The 17185-nt window shown below is 42.0% G+C and overlaps 1 protein-coding gene across 2 annotated transcripts in view; it reads right to left on the bottom strand.

Moving 5' to 3' along the window:
- THSD7B (thrombospondin type 1 domain containing 7B) overlaps window positions 1-17185 on the bottom strand; it is a 518592-nt gene that overhangs the window by 162233 nt on the left and 339174 nt on the right. The gene's annotated exons all lie outside the window — the stretch shown is intronic.

Below are 17185 nucleotides of genomic sequence, written 5' to 3'. Positions count from 1 at the left end.
GAGCTACAGCTCACTTCCTCAGATGCATATCGTGGAAACTGCAGCAGGCTTTATATATACACAGAGAATATGAAACAATACCTCCTCCCACCCCACAGTCCTGCTGGTAATAGCTTATCTAAAGTGATCATCAGGTGGGCCATTTCCAGCACAAATCCAGGTTTTCTCACCCTCCACACACAAATTCACTCTCCTGCTGGTGATAGCCCATCCAAAGTGACAACTCTTTACACAATGTGCATGACAATCAAGTTGGGCTATTTCCTGCACAAATCCAGGTTTTCTCACATCCCCCCCACCCCCATACACACACAAACTCACTCTCCTGCTGGTAATAGCTCATCCAAACTGACCACTCTTCAAGTTTAAATCCAAGTTAAACCAGAACATCTGGGGGGGGGGGGGGGGGTAGGAAAAAACAAGAGGAAACAGGCTACCTTGCATAATGACTTAGCCACTCCCAGTCTCTATTTCAGCCTAAATTAATAGTATCCAATTTGCAAATGAATTCCAATTCAGCAGTTTCTCGCTGGAGTCTGGATTTGAAGTTTTTTTGTTTTAAGATAGCGACCTTCATGTCTGTGATTGCGTGACCAGAGAGATTGAAGTGTTCTCCGACTGGTTTAGGAATGTTATAATTCTTGACATCTGATTTGTGTCCATTTATTCTTTTACGTAGAGACTGTCCAGTTTGACCAATGTACATGGCAGAGGGGCTTTGCTGGCACATGATGGCATATATCACATTGGTGGATGTGCAGGTGAACGAGCCTCTGATAGTGTGGCTGATGTTATTAGGCCCTGTGATGCTGTCCCCTGAATAGATATGTGGGCACAATTGGCAACGGGCTTTGTTGCAAGGATAAGTTCCTGGGTTAGTGGTTCTGTTGTGTGGTATGTGGTTGTTGGTGAGTATTTGCTTCAGGTTGCGGGGCTGTCTGTAGGCAAGGACTGGCCTGTCTCCCAAGATTTGTGAGAGTGTTGGGTCATCCTTTAAGATAGGTTGTAGATCCTTAATAATGCGTTGGAGGGGTTCTAACTGCCACTTTAGGCATCTAAGTCCAACATTCAGGTCCTCAAAATCCTGCTCAGCTGCCATCTAACCCTGTAGGCACCTAAAGGTCTCATAGCACCTAAATTTCTGCCATGGGGCATGCACACAGCTGCCTACATCCCAACACCCAGATGTCCAGTTAACACCTTAGCCTTAGTGGGATCCCCTCAAACTATCTTGCCTTCAGAGCCCGATCCAGTAGTTCTGCTCACCAGATTTGGGCCTCACACAAAATGCCACAGAAGGCAGTTCTACTCCTTTCCTCCCTATGGCTTTTAGCCCAGTGGTTAAAGCACTCACATAGGAGATAGGAGACCTGGGTTCAAATCCTTCCTCCGCCTGATGTGGACCAAGAACTTGAACCCAGCTCTCTCTCCTTTCAGATGAGTGCTCTGAGCTATTCTGGGATGGGTTGCTCTCAATCTCACCCATTAGGGAGAACAATACATTGTGTATAAATAATGTAATAGTCATTCAAATGGAGATATGAATTTGGGTAAGTGCCTGAGTCACTGGGGTTTGGAGCCATTTTCTCTCTCTCAATTACTGTATTTTATACAAAGTGGAACAGCTTCAACAAGAGATTGAGACACCCACTACAGAATACTCTTCTGGGTTACACAATCTATGGATGCTGTCTCATTCCCTTGCCCCACTTTTATTCTAGCTTTATGGTAGGATTTCAATTTTGTATTTATTTTCACTGTATATTAAAAGGAAAAATTAATGAAAATATGTAAGATGCTTAATGTTAGAAATCATAGTGCAGTCTTCTCAGAAAATGAATCTTTCTTTTTTCCTTTTTCTGTGATCTACCTTTGACAAAGAGCATTAGAGTTTAAATGACTAGCAGAACCAACCAGCATGTTAAATACCTATTTAGGACAGATTATTTATTGCAATACTTGAACATAAACAAAGACAGGCTCTCCCTCTTTCTCTCTCCCTCTCTCTCTCACACACTGATTGCATATGAGATTAAGAGGATTCAATATATCAAGTAACATGAGAGGCAGAAAATAATACACACTCACTGAGTCAAATTAAAAAATCAATTTGCACAATACTTTTGAAGGGACTGATCCTGGTCTGACTGAGGACAGTGGGAGTTTTGCCACTGATTTAGATGAGTAAAGAACCTGGCCTAAAAATATTACAGGCCTAATCCAGCTTCCATTAAAGTCAGTGGGAAGAGTCCCATTAATTTCCATGTTAATTGAACTGGAGTTTGATGAATGGCACCTTTCTCATAAATAGACCTAATTAAACAACTTGGTAAGAGATGTTTGGCAGCGGGTGAGAAGTACATAGCACATCAAAGGAAGGGCTGGGGGTTGCAGTCCTACCACTGGATTTACACTAACCTGGAGCCTCTGTGCGCTGTTCTGGTCTCCAGTCAGGACAAACTGTTTATTCCCTAACTAGCCTTTACAGCAGCTTGGTATAGCCAGGGTGCAGGGAAGTTTTGACCACAGTCCCCCACACTGCCACAGGAGGGAGAGAGAGACAGCATATGAATTGTTATTCTAGCTCTACAAGCTCCTGAGCATTCTCTTGACTAAGGAGGTCCTTGTGATTTTTACTCTGCTGGTTCTTATACAGTTAAGGACCAGGGCACTTATATCAATCACTTCGACAGCTACTTGAAATATTCACAACAAATCCCCAGACCACATGAAAATTTTATTATATACCCTGAACATAGAGTCCTACAAAAGATTTGCTAAGGTCAAAACTCTTGAGTGAACCACAGGCTAATTTCTGGCTTTGCCTCAAAATTATCTACTATAATAAAGTTACCAGGTCTGATACAAAGGCTGGGCCAAATCTGAATGGTGCTGCAACCCCATACACCATGTCACAATGCCATTCATTCAGATTTGGCCTGGTCACCCCTGTCATGACGGAGGGGCAGCTGGGCTAAATTTGAGCAGCATGAGGGACGGAACACTGAAGTGTTGCCGAAGGCAGCAGATGGTCTTGAGCAGCCTCTGAGGAGGAGGAAAATAGGGGGAAGAAATTATGAGAGTGATCAAAGGAAATGAAAATCTCATAGGGAGGGAGGTATAAAAGTGAAAGGAGAGAGGAGGCGAATAGTCCACAATAGTCAGAGAGCATGAGCCTAGGGACCTGTGGGGTTACAATGTTGGAAGGGCGGGATGAGGATGAACCAAAAAAATCAACTGACAACACAAGAAATGAGGAAAAAATATGTATCCTGAAGCCAAGTTTAAAAATCAAGTGAATATGATGATGTCAAGAGGTTCTACAGGATTGATCCTTGGAGGTCCTTCAGATGCAGTAAAGGGCAATACATAGTGAAAGCCCTTGACTTGATCCCTGTGTCCTCGGTTGTTGCTGGTTGTGTTGTGCAAGAAGCTCTGAGAATAAATACTGAGGGTACTTTCCCCCTGGGTCTGGAGAAAGCAGTGAAAGGCCCTGATTTCCCCCTGCACGCTTGGCTGTAGTTGAATGTTCTCTTCAGGTAGAAATCTGAAATAATTCTCATTGAAGCCAACAGAATTACATCAGCATATAAATCAGAGAACCACGCCCCAAATGTTTACACTACGAGACCCGTGCTTCCTAACTGTTTTCACTTCAGTGATGAGACAGGATGGCAGACTCCAAAATCAGCACATCTGGATTGACTGAGTACTCAAGTGGGTATAATAGATGCCTTTGAACTTGATGGGCAGTAAATAGCGTACTTGAGCCTTTGTGAAGATCATTGAATACCACCAAGTTTCCTTTCACTGTTATTAATCATAGCCTGTGCTCCCAAAAATAGACTGGGTGCTTCATAAAAACAAGTAAAGATACAGTCCCTACCCTGAAGAGTTTACAATTTAAATCTGACAGAACACAATAAACAAGGGAGCAGAACAGTCAAAAAGGGGCACAGGGAAACAGAAAGGAAGGACAATGGTGACAATACTATGATCACATAGTTATTCTCACACCTTGATGCTTCTGTTGGAGATGGACTGGATGGAGGAGTGAACACCTTTTTTACAGTGCAGAACCAAACCATATGGAGCACCCTTCCTGGCAGCATTCACTTGGGACAGGGGCCAAGTGGACAGGGGAGAGGCAGTCAGATAGTCCCTTGCTGCATGTACCTTCTCATTATCAAAAGAGCATGCATCCAGCTTGCACAGCAGTGTGATGCTTTGGGGTTCAACCCCGACCAGTAAGGGGTTGTGTCACTGCCTGCCCTGTAGCCCTGAATGTCTCTGCGCTGTGTAGCCATGGTTCAGAGCCCTGACACCAGCAACATGCTCACAGCACAATAGCCTCACACTGGCTTCCACCAGCCTGGGTTACTCATTGCAGGATGACCCCAACATACCCCCAGTCCCAAATCTCCCCAAAACGGTCTGTCCTGTAGTGCCTAGCCCTCTCACTGAACACTTACAGAAATTAAGTTAGCTGCTCCCTTAAAGAGAAAGTAGCCAGCAAAGCACTGAATTGGTTTATTGTAAAAGTAAAACAAGTTTATTAAACAAAAAGTCACAGGTTTAAATTATACCAAGTATAAGGAATATAGAAAGGGTTACAAGCAAACAAAAGTAAAAATACTCTTCTAAGACTAAAACCTGATTTAACAAACTAGAGCCTCTATTTGAGAAAAGTGTTTCTCACCAAGACTCTTTTCCTTTGGGGGTTGGACTAGATGACCTTCTGGGGTCCCTTCCAACCCTGATATTCTATGATTCCTGCACGGCTAACCAGACTCTCTGGCTAGGACCCTTCACAGAGCTCAAAGTGTTCGATTATTTTGTCTCCTCAGGTGAAGAATGCCAAAATGGCTTTTTTTCTCCTTATATCTTCTCAAAATTCATTGACCTTCCTTCAAGAGGCAGGAAGGCTTCCTGGAGATGAAATCTCCATCCCCCATTATGATTTTCCCCACTTGCTCCCCTGATGCCTTTGTTTACCTTGCATGTAAATGTGCGTTTCTTTGTCTTTGGTCACACTTTGCTTCATTTACACTCGAGACACATTCAAGCAGGGAGAACCACATTCCTTTCTCTGGAACAGCAACTTAGGCATTGCTTGCCAAACACATGTTAAGAACGTATTTCCACTTCATAGCTATAAAGTCATTTGTGGCTTTACCACACATACATACAATATTAATTATCTGTGAATTATTAGTTTTCCAGTGATGCATTACATGCCATCTTTTGGGTATCTATCATGACAACAGTTTGCCAACTGACACTGGGAACTCTTAGGGTCACAGGTACTTCTAATCATTAGACTGAAGTCTCAGGGGAGTTGGTACGTGGTTGCTTGTTGCCTGTGGAGGTGGATTCAGTCCATTTTCTCCTAATCTTCACATTTATTTGTCATCTGGTCCAGATGCCTGGTACTGACGGATGGGATAGGGAACTGGTCTGAAACTGATTAAACTCATCCTGCAGTACTAAGGAAAATTCTGCTCCAAGTTCCATTGTTTCTACCAGTTGACTAGAAAAAGAGTTACTCTGGAGTTTCACTTCTGTAACTGAGAGCAGAATTTGTCCCATTAGGGTTTTTTTGTTGTTGTTGCTGTTGTTGTAAACCAGTCAAGTTTCTCCCAAATTCTGACAACTCTTTATAGCACTGGGGCTTGTCATCTTTACCTTTGCATAATAAAGAATGTTTAAATGCTTTGCCATCTGAAACTTCCAGTCTAAAACTTATAAACAACTAAATCTGTTCTGACTGCCTGTAATAAAAATGCACATTCAAATAATTTATAACATTTAAATTAAATACCTTTCTCAGTCATTCCAGAATATTGTCCACTTTATGTGAGCCGAAATAGAGATACTGTTACTTGAGACTGGAAGGTCACATTGTACTTTGAAACGTATTTAAAAAAAAGAGAGAGATTGTGAAAAGGTTCTCAGGCAGAACTTGAGAAATCAAAAGTGTTATGCCTTTCAGCAGACTTGCCCAATGGGAAACTTTTAACTACACAGCTTTGAATTCCATTAAGAACAAAGTCTACTGTGATGTGCAGGAGATCCAAAAATAAAATAAAAAAATGTTTTACACATCTTCTTGAACATTCTTAGGTATTGTGGGGGGAAAATGTTTTACAGAAACTTTTCCTCGGGGTACAATAGCTTTGTTAAGCACGAAAAATCACCAACAAGAATGGACTAACAATAATGATGCTGAAGGATGAATTTTTAAATATTTTATTTTAAACTCTGATTCCCACTAAGAATAGGAACGAGTATTTTTCCTGAATCATGTAAAGTATTCACCCTTAATCCAACAGAGGAGCTGAAATAGGTTTCTCTTCTAGACAGAGATGAACACACTATTATTTTTATTGTTCTATTATGTTTATTGCTAAGGTCATCACTAACAGCACATTCATTTTTACTGTTATTAGAAGGCTGTACTATCTCAGTGGACTATTTCAGGGGTTGGCAACCTATGGCACGCGTGCCAAACATGGCACACGAGCCAATTTTTAATGGCACACTGCTGTCTGCCGGACCCAATAAAATGTATTATTGGCACACGAAACCTTAAATTAAAGTGAATAAATGAAGACTCGGCACACCACTTCTGAAAGGTTGCCGACCCCTGGACTATTTTCTTTTCCTTTTAGTTTAGTTAAGATGGGGATGAGGGAGTGGAGAAAAGACTGAAAAAATGTAAAGGGTAGTATATCTCCTGTAATGTGTTACTGTTCTTCCCACTTCCTATGCTTTGTCTTACCAATAAGAAAGAACATCTCAATTACGAACTATAATGAGGAGTCCTTGTGGCACCTTAGAGACTAACAAATTTATTTGGGCCAAGCTTTTGTGGGTTAGAATCCACTTCATCAGATGCATGGAGTGAAAATACAGGAGCAGGTATAAATACATGAAAGGATGGGGGTTGCTTTACCAGGTGTAAGGTCAGTCTAACAAGATAAATCAATTAACAGCAAGATACCAAGGGAGGAAAAATATCTTTTGAAGTGGTAAGAGAATGGCCCATTACAGACAGTTGACAAGAAGGTGTGAGTAACAGTAGGGAGAAATTAGTATTGGGGAAATTAAGTTTAGGTTTTGTAATGACCCAATAACTCCCAGTCTCTATTCAGTAATTAGTATTACTGTATTAATGTGTAATCAGTATTACACAATTAGTAACTGTAATTCAAGTGATCTTTATACCGTATTATTATAGTGAACGGAGATTATGGGGGTGATTGGCAAAACTTCTATTGATTGCAGTGGGAAGAAGAAGAGGCCCTGACAGACCTTCCTTTAATGTACATTTATAAGGAGCCAAATCCTGCAGCCCTTGAATATACCAAACCCCAACTGATTTCAAAGGGAATTATGAATGCATAAGAGCAACAATATTAGGCCACAAAAGTTTTCCATTAACTATTGCTTTCCTAATGGTTTTAACCAGATTATTATAATTATTTTCATCTATAGCAGGGGTTGGCAACCTTTCAGAAATGGTTTGCCGAGTCTTCATTTATTCACTTTAATTTAAGGTTTCACGTGCCAATAACACATTTTAACATTTTTTAGAAGGTCTCTCTCTAGAAGTCTATATATTATATAACTAAACTATTGTCGTATGTAAACAAGGTTTTCAAAATGTTTAAGAAGCTTCATTTAAAATTAAATTAAAATGCTGATCTTACGCCACCGGCCTGCTCAGCCCGTTGCTGGCCTGGAGTTTTGTTCACCTAGGCCGGCAGCAGGCTGAGAGTGGCCTGCAGCCGGGATCCCGGCTGGCAAGGGGCAGGCAGCCAGAACCCCAGACTGGCAGTGGGCTGAGCGGGGCTGGTGGCTGGGACCCCAGACCAGCAGTGGGTTGAGCGGCACAGCCCGCTGCCAGTCTGGGATCCTGACCCTGTCCACATAAAGTAGGTACCTACCTTCTCCCTCGTTCTAGCCATTCTCTTCCTCTCTCTGCACTGAGATGAGGGTGGGAGTGTGCTGAGAACAGGGCTGGAGGTGAAGGAGCAGGCTGGGGGTTGGGGTGCAGGGTCTGGCCAGGAGCTAGACTGAGGGAGAGGGCTCAGGGTTGGGGCAGGAGGTTTGGGTATGGAGCGCTTACCTAGGCAGCTCCCATTTGGTGTGAGGGGTGCAGGTGGGAATGTGGGGAGGGGGTGTGCAGGAGCTCCTGTTTGGTGTTCAGGGTGGGAGTGGGGATGTGAGGGGTGCAAGAGTCAGGGCATAGGGTGTTGCGGGGCTGGATATGTGTGGGGGGTGCAGGAGTCAGGGCAGGGGGCTGGCCATGTGTGAGGAGGGTGCAGGAGTCAGGGCAGGTGGCTGGAGGGGCTGGGTATGTGTGGGGGGTGCCGGAGTCAGGGCTGGGGTTGTGGGGGGCATGTGTGCAGGGGTCAGGGCACAGGGCTGGAGTGTGTGGGGGTGCAGGGGTGAGGGCAGAGGGCTCTGTGTGTGTGTGAGGAGGGATGAGGGCAGAGGGCTGGGGTCATTGGGGTGCTCCCAGCCCCCTGCCCAGAGCGGCTCACAGCAGGGGGCTGGAGGGGATATGCCCTGATTCCACCCCCTTCCCCAGGGTCCCCGGAGCAGAGAGCGCGCTGCGGCTCCGGTTTTATCTCTCCCACTCCGTAGCAAGGGCCGTCAGCTGATCAGGCGCAGGGAGGGAGAGGAGAAGGGGCAGGAACCCAGCACTCTGGGGGAAGAGGCGGAGGGAGGGGGAAGTTTGCCTGCCCTGCAAGGAGAGAGACAGCAGCATGCCATTAAAAATTGGCTCACGTGCCGTGTTTGGCACACGTGCCATAGGTTGCTGACCCCTGATCTATAGAAACTTCACAGTGATAAATGGATGCACAACTTGCTGGTTTACGTAAAAATTTAAATGTAGCAAAAAATAAATTAGACAACAAAAAAATTTCCATCAGTATTTGCCTTACTATACTCATTGCTAGAAGATCATTAACACTTTTAGGTCTTCTCTGTGTGTTCCACTCTATCTATACCTAGGGTATGACTGACTGTGATACCACTATAAGTTTTCTTATATTACAGTCCTTCCAGTGCAAATCTTTAATCTCAACAATAATGAATTGTCAGTCCGATTGTCATCTTATTCCCTCTTTTCACCTGTGTACTTCTGTTCACCTTTGCTAAAACTCTCAGCAGTTTTTGCCTTGAAATTGCTAAGTGCATGCTTCCTACTTGACGCGAAACGTTTTCACCAGTTGTCTCTTACAGCATTACTGGGGCATTTCAAACTTGTAATGAGGAGAGCATGAAGTCGGAAGAACGTGTGTGGGTGTCTTTGGAGAGTAAAGTGGAATAAAATAAATCTTATAAAAATGTTCTCATTTTTTGGTTCATGTTGTGTGACCTGTTTTTGAAACAAAAAAAAGTGTCTGTATTCTGAAATGCATCTAATGTCTGAAAAATATGACGCGTCAAAAATATAGAAAAAGGCACCAGAACAGATCAACAGCAAGAGAAGCTCCAACAGGCGATGGCAGCTCAGTCACAGGCTCCCAGTAATGTCGCCAGTGACATAGCAGTCAACCCCAATGTCCATTTCTGTACCCTCCCACATACCTTCACTGGCACTGGCCCAATTCTGCAAGGTGCTGAGCGCTTGAAAGGTGCTGAGCATCCTCAACTTCTGCTCACTTTAAAGGGGATTTGTGACAGGGCCTAAAACCCACGCACAAAACAGGAAGGGGCTAAGAACCCTCCCTGCCTGCAGACAGCAAAACCAACCCCAACCCAGCTCAGATGTGAGAAATGTCAGTGATGGAGCTGCCCCCCAGCTGCTTCAGAGAAAGTAAAAGAGGGAGAAATAGATAAAGGACTGACCCAGGCTTCTCAAACTCCTCAAACAGAAGTCATCTTAACTGACTTACACCCAATGCAACCACAAGGAAGTCAGTCCAGAGCAGGATCTGGCTCTATTAGCACTGCTAGCAATTCTTGTTAATGTCCACACACACACACACACACAGATGCATGAAGCTGGAGGGAAGGGAACAAAGATTAACACCAATTATGCTGATACTGCCATTACGCTTAAAACCAAGCAAACATAAAACGGGAGCTTCCAAAACTTCCTACAGTGATAATTATCTCTTTAATTTTAAGATAAGTTATTTAGGAAATAAAATTTAATGAGAAAACAATTCAATACTTTGAACACCCATTAAGATTCTCCTCATATCACTTTTCTAAGAAAGTACTGATGTTTGAAAAAAATTAAGTGTATATTTTAGACACACAGTAAATTATTTAGTCTTACTATTTCTAGTAGTCTATTTAGTCTTACTATCTCACAGAAAGAAAGAAAGAAAGAAAGAAAGAAAGAAAGAAAGAAAGAAAGAAAGAAAGAAAGAAAGAAAGAAAGAAAGAAAGAAAGAAAGAAAAATGAAAACGAAAGCATAAACATTCGTAGCATCCCATTAATTCACAACTCAAGAATTGTTGTGTTTGTAAACTTTCTGAACACGAAGTCTATCAAATTAAGATCCGTAAAGGTATTCAGAATTGATGGACGCACTAAATTTTATTCCTTTGTTTGCTTTTCTAGATCCTCTTCCCTTCACGGCCTGAAACCGTTGTTTCAGTTTCTCTTTAAACCTTTTTCCCATTCTATTCTCAGACTCACAATCTAGGGTTTACGTCTTATCAGTTAATTAATTTCCTTCAAAATGAAAACATACCATAAATATTATTAAGAAGAAACCTTGCTCACGTGTACGGTTGTCAATGTTGAGCGATGCAGCTCCTGATCAGAGTGTGACCCTAAAAGCCCCTTATGCTGACTGGCAAAGTGCACAAACAATATAACGCTGTTAGAATATCTAGCCAAACAGTGACGTAAAGAATCTCATAAAAACTGGCAACACACTGGCCATAAATATAATTGTGTGGCATATGTACAGATTGTGTATGTAGAGTTAGATGAGGCTGGAGGTATTTTCTTAAAAATATGTTTTCGAGACATTTGATCCACAAGCTTTCCTTAGACCAAAGAATGTTATTTTGCCTATTTGCCTGTGTCTCCAATGCAAATTGAGCAAGGTGAGGCCAAAGACAACGGAGGTACATGTACATCTAATGTAAATGAAGTGATCAAGCCAACCAGAGAAGCAAATTGGCCAGAGGAGGAGGGAGACCTAATGGCACCTGCACAAGCAGCAGTGAAGAAATGCTTTATCTGGGGATACACTTCAAAGGTTCACAGGACTATAAAAAGAAGGGGAGCGAACCCATCAGTTATCTATCACTTAGGGAACAGCACCCCCTGAGCCTGTGAATGGTGGATCCTCTTGGCTGAAGCTGCTGATAGCTTTCTGTAAGTGAGAAATTATTTTAGGTAAAGATATAGCTTGCTAGAATTAAGTTTTAGGTACTAGAAAGCCTATGTCATTGTTTTGTTTGCAATCCTTTGATATCTCTTATTTTTGCCTGGTATAACTTAAATCTATGTTCTTCATTAAGAAACTTGTTCTTGTTTTTTGGTTTTTTTTAACAAAACCATCTTAGTGCTTTTATATCTAAGTAAGTGTGAGTCCTCAGTTAAACCAATTTACCGGTGTGTCCTGTGCTCTTTGGAGGCACAGCAATTAAGTTTGCTGAGCATCCAGGGATTTGGCACTGCAGAGAGACGTCTCTGGGGAACTCAGGGTTCCCTGATTATTACATGCAAGGCAAGGTTAAGATTGGCAGAGTCTTGAGGAGTTTGGTGGCAAGGCAGACAGACTGCAGAGTCAGGGAGCTGGCATATGGTTCAGCAACAGCAAAGCTTGCATGTGCTGAGGCAGAGAGGCAAAGGCTTACGGTTCTGGGTTTCCAGAGGAGAGTGTCAGACCTAGTCTGAGGCCTGGTCTCCATAGAGCGGGAGGGCTCGATCTAAGTTACGCAACTTCAGCTACTTGAATAACGTAGCTGAAGTCGACATACTTAGATCTACTAACCGCGGTGTCTCCACTGTGGTAAATCAACGGCTGATGCTCCCCCGTCAACTCTGCCTGCGCCTCTCACTCCAGTGACTTGATAAATTGACCCCCGCTGGATCGATCGTTGCCCGTCAATCCAGCGGATAATGTAGACAAGCCCTAAGAGGTATGGATTTTAGCTTGTTTAAAATAAAGCTTCATATTGGGGTTATAATTTTAGGGGGTGGGTAGAGTGAGGATTCAGCAACAGCACACTTGTTTAAACAACATGTTGTGTGAAATCCTGGCTCCATTTGGCATTGACTTCAATGGAGCCAGGATTTCATCCATTATTTTTACTGCATTAACGTTACCCAGAATAATGCAGTGCTTATGTCATCATAGTTATAACCACCAGGAGTTCACTCCTCTCCAATGCGACAAGCCAGGAACTGGTGAGGAGAGGGTCACATCCTTAGCTGATAGCACATAACTGGGCAACTACATATCAAAGGTCAAATAAAACCAGCTTTTTCACCTAATCTCTGGCTGGCCAATGACGAAGTGGAATGAAGAAAAAAAAGAGAAATAAAAAACCCTGTAAAGTTTGAACTTTTGATTCAATCAAGGAGTGGATTAATTCTGTATCTGGCACCTACAGACCACAATGCAGGACACAGAAGAAATGCAGGTGGAGATGAACTGCACAAGAGTTCATAATTTGTATCATCTGAATAGAAATTACATCTAAGGTTTAAGATGGCAATGAAATGTCCGATAGAGAGGAGAAAATGGCAGAGCACGGAAGTCCTTCATAATGGAAGGAGCAAAGGAAAAATATACAAATCCTCCTCCAGAAATTGTAATGGGGAGATTAGATTGGTGGGGTTCAAATAGGGTAAGAGTATCGTGGATGCATTGGCCAAGAATCTATTCTCAGACACACCAGTGTGCATCCAGAGTAACTACTGCTCTCTGGCCCATCAATTTCCTGCTCATATTGCGTGATCAGTACTGTTTAAATCTACACTGAGATCAGCAGGATGAAAGAGAGAGGGATGTAGGATCAGCGACAAGGTGGGATTACTAACCACCCAGAGAAGGGCGTTGTTGGTACTGTGCAAGCAGTGAAGGTTTTGCTGGGATCAGTGCTCAGAGAGCTAAAAGAAGAGCATTTCTTCAAAAGCTTGCTGAGGAACGGAGTTTGAAATTGATGGCAGTGAGGGAGAGAAGGTCAAGTGAGGTTTTTATTCTATACCTTTTTTTTCCAGGCAGAAGCAATTTTGAGTATAAGGCTGGGAAAAATCTGTTTGTGTTATCTAAATACCACACCACTTGCTCCTTTTTATAGGGCTCAATAAAGGATAATATGTCCTACAGGTAAAATTTTTACAAAGGCTTTCTCCAGGCAAAATTTATGAACCATGCTAATTAGATCATTAGTGGGGAGAAGTTAAAACCAAAAAGATAATAAAAGCAGAAAATATGGACCCAGATCATAGCCCTCTACAGACAAATCTACTGGAGACCCAAATATAATCAGAAAAATCCATGTCCCTGGGGCTAGCGTTCTTAGAGCATACTGAGGTCAGTGAGAAGGAGATTTGGCCAGTGGAAGAGTGAGTACAGAGTCTACCAAGATCTGTGCACAGATCCTGTGAATGTTAACGTATCCTTGGAAACTCATGGCTGTTGCATGTGAACCCAGTCCCCTTCCTGCCAACATTTCTCAAGCCTCCCTATCCTTTCATGGCTGCCTGGCTCCCTGAAGAGGCTTGAGATGTCTACATGACAATCAGAGGTGTGACTGCTGCTTCGATCTAGCTACTTCAAACAACAATAGCAGTGAAGCCACAGTATAAGCCTGCCTGGGGCCCTTTGTATTACTCGGGTGGCTAGCCCTTGCTGACAGGGCTTCACTGTTATTGTTATTCAAGCTAGCTAGAACAAAACTGGCTCCAAATGTCTACATGTGCTGAAGTCACAACTCTGATTGCAGTTTAAATATACCCTTGGGCTCACCGCTCACGCCTGGTCCAAACCCTGTCCTTTCAGAGGGACTTGATCACAAACAGTGGGCGTTCATGGAAGTTTATCTACTAATATGTTACTTGGACAAGTCTGCCTCATAAGGCTCCCAAAGCATTGTACCAAGGTGTGTGCACCCTGTTTTACAGATGGGTAAATGGAGACAGAGAGAAATAAAATGACTTGGACTACGCTCAATGACAGCAATGTGTAACAGAACTCTGGTGTCCTGACTCATAGCCTGCTGTTCTCATCACTAGACAATGGTCTTTCCTTGACAGTGGCAGCATAAGCTTAGGAAGATTCCCACAGGAGGAGGATGCCATGGACATTACCTTCCCCCAGCTGTTACATCCTTGCCCAACCTCACCAATGTCTATAGAAGCATGACTTCATGGAGCTGACACAGAAGAGCAAATGATTGGATGATCACCGGGGACGGGGCGGGGAAGGGTGATGCTGTGTCTGGCAAATCTTGGTCCAAAAGACCAAGTACTTTGCCATTTGTCTTCTTTATCCCCTGTGGGATATATGGGAGCAGATGTTTCAGCCCATGGGGATGAAAATGTAAATTTGTCATTAGGAAGCAGAAGCATGCGTTTGTTAGATTTTTGTACTTGAAGTTGAAAAGCTTTTCAAAGATCAAGAACAAAGAGTGTGTTACCATGCTGAACATTTGCTCCTTCTGCATCTAAGAGAATTGTTCATTGACATGCTAAAAGGCAAACATTCATCTTCAGGGCTGGAATTCCTACACAAATACTGTAACTAAACCATTTACGCAAAAACTTCTATAAGGTTGGATTTCCTCCAAATGCTTTCCGGGCAGTTTGTGGTTCATTCAGTAACATGGATGTGTAAATAATCATATCACCTTTGTTAGAAATAATCAGCAAAGCAAGCACCCAGTAACTCCCATCAGTACCCAAACAGATATTCATCACTTAAGTAAAAAGTCTTTCTTAAAAGCACCCACCAAAAATTAATATGGTGGGTAATGGCAACATTAGAATAGTGGCAAATTGTAACTGGAATTATAGAATTTATAGAAAACATTAACAGGTCAGATAGATTTTGCCTACTGACAACGCTTTACAAAGCAATTATAAAGCTCATGAATTGAAGATTTATTTTCATAACCTATTAGAAAGGTATCTAGACATATCAAACTAAATTATTTCATAAACTGAAATGGATTTTTAGAAAATGTATTTTGGGCACATTCACTTCAATTCCTATAAACAGCAGAACAGGTCTGTTTTTCAGCCTCTTTTGCTCTGATGAAACAAAATGTAATCAATTTCACAAATTAAGATATTTCATTTCATGAATATTTTGTTCTATGAGAAAATTGTAAATTGGTGGTGAAAGAGGAGCATTGCTGACTGAAAGCCCCGCAAAGAATGGCCCACATAGGAAATGCATGTCAGTTTGATTTGAAGAGGTCTGTGATTGGTGTACATAAATATTAGTCCACTCCAGCAACAAAAAGAATATCTGCTAAAGCTTTGTGCCATTCCTTTGACAATCACAATTTCTCTTATTACTACAGGATTAAAAGTATAAAACAGGCTTATCCCAATCAGTGGAAAACATTCTGAAGAAAGTGTCATGAAGGGAACAGAGTTTTAAAAGGCCAGTAAAACTTATTATACCTTAGTTCAAATACCAAGCAAGCAAACATACTGTAGATTTAGATACCATCTCAGTACATTTGATTTACCTGTATTTTCAACAGGAAGACAAGTAATTCCAATATAAAACTTTATTCCAAAGCTGTGACCTTGACTTTTACCAGAAGTTCAACTGCAGGAATATTGTTTTGGAGAGGAGCTGAAGAAAGCAGAGAGTTCTCAAAGATTAGATAATGAACTGTCAAATATAGCTTGTGAAATACTGCTGCTGTTTCAAATAGACACTCTGATCTAATGTGTGACAGACAATTCAAAAACTATGACGAGGTCCATATGTGGCATCCGGAGACTATAAAGCTTGAATTACTCATTTATTTATCTCATAAAGCATTAGGCTTGTGTAGCAAAGACATCCCTAGCACATTCCATGTAGGAATCATTTGTAGAAGGTAAAAACGATAAAAGGCCAGGACTGTAAATTAAATACCATTTGTTAAAAGTACATGATTAACAGTGTATTTAAAACTGAAACTTAAAGGTCAGGAAAAGAAAGTGACAAAAGCTGGGCTTCCCATATGGATAATGTTACCAAATACTCATGGGTGAACAATTATTTCAGAACTGCTAAATCATTCTTAAGTTGTTGACAATATCCTGGGTGGCTACATCTGATGTCTATTTTAATCATTTAAAAATAACACACTGTGCTAAATATTCACATCAATGTAAACGTCTATAGGGGTTTTTTTTTCTTTCAAACATAGTGGCAAGGAAAATTGCACATTGCTTGGTACTTCACTTGCATGGAAACATGTTAAAACTTCAACTTAAATCTATTTCTTGCTTGGCCAGATGAGAGCATTGCCCATAAACAGATGGCCCTGAAACTGTAACAAACTGCTATCTTCACAATTTCTGGACATTTCTGAGAGATTCAGAGCACAGCTGGGATTACACAGAAGAAAAGAAATAATCAGGGCCTGATTCTGCTCTTACTTGCAACCTGTGTCATCATTTACACAGTGTGTATAAAATGCTATCATTCTGACCTGGTATCATTTTATATCAACCTTGCACAGGTATACGTGATGACTCAAGATGCAAGGCAGTGGAGAACCAAGACCTCAGTTTTCAATCCTTAAAACACAGACCTGCTGCTATGAATATGGCCCTACCAAATTCACCGCCACGAAAAATGCGTCATGGACCATGAAATCTGGTCTCCCACCGTGAAATATTGTGACGTTATTGACTTGAACTGGGACCGTACAGAACATTGTTGCAACCAAGGTCCTGCAGTGGCGCCAAATCTTGTATAAAGGGGGTCAAAAAGGTGTCTAAGATGAGGTTATGATTTGCTAGTTAGGATTATGCTATCTGTTTGCATGTATCATTTTTGTATTTAAAGATATAAGTATTGACTCTATACTGTCTGTATTCCAAACTTATGCTATGCTTCTGGGTGACACCCCAGCCAAGTTGGTGTCAGCTCTGCCTAGTCTGCTTGATGGCCCATTAAGGACCATCAGCTATACAAGTGACCCACTGAGAGAAGAAAAGGAGTACTTGTGGCACCTTAGAGAC

Source organism: Lepidochelys kempii, chromosome 11 (genome assembly GCF_965140285.1).
Source record: "Lepidochelys kempii isolate rLepKem1 chromosome 11, rLepKem1.hap1, whole genome shotgun sequence".
In the NCBI taxonomy this organism is placed as follows: Eukaryota; Metazoa; Chordata; order Testudines; family Cheloniidae; genus Lepidochelys; species Lepidochelys kempii.
The sequence above is the reverse complement of the archived record's forward strand: the minus strand, read 5'-3'. Positions and strand labels throughout refer to the sequence as shown.